Source organism: Coptis chinensis, chromosome 7, assembly GCF_015680905.1.
Source record: "Coptis chinensis isolate HL-2020 chromosome 7, ASM1568090v1, whole genome shotgun sequence".
NCBI lineage: Eukaryota > Viridiplantae > Streptophyta > Magnoliopsida > Ranunculales > Ranunculaceae > Coptis > Coptis chinensis.
The window spans coordinates 8,335,863-8,339,111 of record NC_141462.1 but is presented as its reverse complement, the minus strand read 5'-3'; the positions used below and the strand labels follow the sequence as shown (position 1 = coordinate 8,339,111).

Here is a 3,249-nt window from a genome sequence, read left to right as displayed (position 1 = left end):
ACTAAAGTGTCCCTAAAAAGGATCTAAAGAAAATACAACCTCTATTATTTTGATTAATTTCCGTCTAAACCTATGAAATTTTCTTCTTCAACTTTGGTTGTTTTAAGTATTTAGAAGATATTCATTGCCAAATTCTACACTCTACACAACTACACTGCGGAAGTTCTAACCAGAGAATAAAAGGATTGGAACCTACTTGATTTGTTGGGGACCGAGCTTATGTAGAATTCCTCGTCCTTGAAGCTTTCGCCTTTCTTTTGTATCCCCGACCTTCAAAGATTGAAGTAAAACAACAATAATAGTGAATCGTAACCCAAGTATGTTACATTCACTTCAACATCATTAGCCTCAACATTCAAACGTAAATAATTCAATAATTGGCAAATGAAAAATATGGCAGGGGAATGGAGAGAATATTGAGAAAAGAATTTAAAACCAGTTGGACTTAAACAAAAGATAGGATGATGTAAAAGACCTTTTTTCCTTTTCTCCTCGTGAACCTGTGGTTTACTTTTTCATCCTCCTCCCCGGCATCCTAAAGAAAAATAGTAACGAGATCAAGATGTTAATCTTCTAAATGAAAAACTAGAAAATTATAACTTGCATGCAAATAACATGCTAATGTTCGAGTCAATATTTTTTCTGCAGTTTAGACAACTTCTAGGTAAACCGACAACATTAGATAATGATAAAGCAATTAATAATGAAAAATAAATAAATAATTAGCATGATTTGGATATAACATATATTTACCTTATCTGCTTGTTCACTAGATCGTTTCTGATGCACCAGATTCATTATTTCTTCATGAACAGCTCTTTTCCTCTTCATGACGTCAACCCATTGACTAGATGAACCCTGTAATACCAAATCTTCGCTCGGTCGCTTATCTATCTAAGTTCCTTTGATAGTTTGACACCATAAAATAAAAAAACTGCTTGGAAATAGTAGCTAAAAGGAAGCAAGAATTCGGAAGAGGAATGAAACTCAGAATCCATCAAACACTTTTCATGATAAAAAGTATGAAACAGTTGAGAAGATTACTTGCAAATGTTTTCACCTAGCAGCTTCACCTTCCGCTTCCAAAATTGTCTGCTTTGGCCTAGTGCACATCATTCATAAGATCAATAGGAATATCAAACGGATAACGTGAACAAAAGCTTCGACAATTACCCCCGACTATTCGAAAAATACAACAATACATATCTTGGGACTCCAAATCCAAAGAAACTAATTTCTAACTCACCTGAAATCTTTCAATCGCTCAGAGAAGACAAGAGCTGTCAACTCGCTACCTTCTAGTAGGTTCTTAAAAGTGGATGTAATCCTTCACAAGGCAAGGCGGCGCTTTTGCTCTTCTTCTTGAGACTCCTTTGAAGGTAAAGGTTTTGTCTTTGAATACAAGTGAAATGAAGTCACTTGTATCACACCTCGTGACAGATCATAAGAACTCCTAGGAATGCAAGTGTATGAATTATCTCATTTTCCGTGATTGAGGCCAACGATACGAGAAAATCTCCCCGCTTTCTGCAAACAAAAGTAGAAGCTAAAAGACATAATAACACACGAGAATGGAACGACAAGAGGTTGATTTAGAGTGAATGTTGCAATTTTACTTACTTTCCAAAACAAAGGCAAGTATTTCTAAAGTAGCCGGATCAACACCTTCAGGTTTTATAGAGCAATCATATACATCTAGCAAAGTGCTTCTAAAGGTATGAGTCTGTTGTCATAAATAGTAAAGAATAAACAAACTACCCTTTCGGATCAAGATTCCCGCAACTTCTTTTTCTTCTCTAAAAACTCCTTATCCTCCTCAACCAATGTTGCGGGACCAAGAGATAAGATGCAATGAGGGAACTCAACAAAGTTCTAGTCCATCCAAAACACGTACACTTAACAACAATCACAACTAGCTATATGAGAAACTTGTGTACAATCACAAGGTGATGTACAGGAGACAATTAGAGCAAGGAAATATTAAAGTAGCTGGAATTATATCATCCTATATATACACATGTAAGTACCATGTCGATCATGTGTATGATACTAATAGTGGATATCCTTGCTCATGCTATAAAGACACTTATCTCTTCACAAGTAACATGGGTACAACCTTGAAATTAGTTTTGGAAATGCTTACCTGAAATCTTTATGTTAACTTTGCATAAAGGAAATGGGTGTTGTCTGTTCCCTCTAGCCAAGCTGCTCCTCTCCATTTCCCTTTATTACTCGCTATTCTAGAGCCTCCTTTCCTTACCAAAAAGGTAAGTATTAAAGCACCCACCTGATCTACCTTTTTCTTAAAGAAAGAATTTCCCCTTTATCCAACCATACTAGCTGAATCCAAGTCCTTGGGAATTGGCTGTATGGATTCAGTGAGTTCATTGGCTCTTCTCAAAATTTCATGAAGTGATAAAAGCTTAGTATGTCGAAAAAAAATAAAGCTAAAGTGAACCTAAGAAGCCAAACCAAATCTTAAACACATCCACTTATAAAAACTAAAACAAATAACTCAAGTAAAAAAAAAAAAAAAGATAGGGAATGTCACCTGCTAGCTTGAGTGGCTTTCTTATTAGATTATAGTTTTTGAGTCTCATTCCCATTTTGAAACAAAAAGATAATAACACGGCCACAGCCCTTCGATGCCTACACTCAAGTTCATCAAATACATCTCAGATATAGCAATTAAAAGCTTATATACTTAACAAATACTAATAAAATTGGACGAGCCATGTTTACCTTTGAAAAGTCGCCACCACCAAAAGCTTTCTTGAAATGGATCACTAGCCCATCATGTCTACCTTTATACAGAAATAAACTTCCAAGAGACCCCCTTCTTCCTCCTTTATTCGGTGGGGAACCGCAATGCAAAAGACTTTCATAAGTTTGCATTGGTGGAGTATCACCGACTAACATCACTATTAAAAACAGAGATCAGTATTAACAAACATCACCGACTAATATCACTATTAAAAACAGAGATCGGACAGTCAATGAAATCACTTTATGAATCTAAATGCTTACTATAACAGATTTTGACTTTGAATTAATCAAATCAAAAAAGAAAACACAAACAGATCTAATTTTCATCTTCATCATCAAGCTTATTACTAATAATAAAATCAAACAACTAATACATCCATAAAGAATGCATCTTTGACCCAATAATTCAAAGTGTAACCAAACCCACGACCTAAAACCCAAACTTGCAATAAATCAATACATAAATTTGTTACCTTGAGCAAA

General features: G+C 35.0%; 2 long non-coding RNA genes across 2 annotated transcripts; both read right to left on the bottom strand.

The window, feature by feature from the left end:
• Positions 1-752: 752 nt before the first annotated feature.
• Positions 753-1,328, bottom strand: LOC147485746 (uncharacterized). Its single transcript, XR_015201253.1, has 3 exons — positions 1,247-1,328; positions 1,045-1,102; positions 753-858 (listed from the first exon to the last, which is right to left on the bottom strand). It is a non-coding gene; the product is annotated as an uncharacterized LOC147485746 (long non-coding RNA).
• Positions 1,329-2,197: 869 nt separating this feature from the next.
• LOC147485745 (uncharacterized) lies at positions 2,198-2,848 on the bottom strand. The gene is made up of 3 exons (XR_015200911.1): positions 2,743-2,848; positions 2,552-2,649; positions 2,198-2,365 (listed from the first exon to the last, which is right to left on the bottom strand). It is a non-coding gene; the product is annotated as an uncharacterized LOC147485745 (long non-coding RNA).
• Between the last annotated feature and the right edge of the window lie 401 nt (positions 2,849-3,249).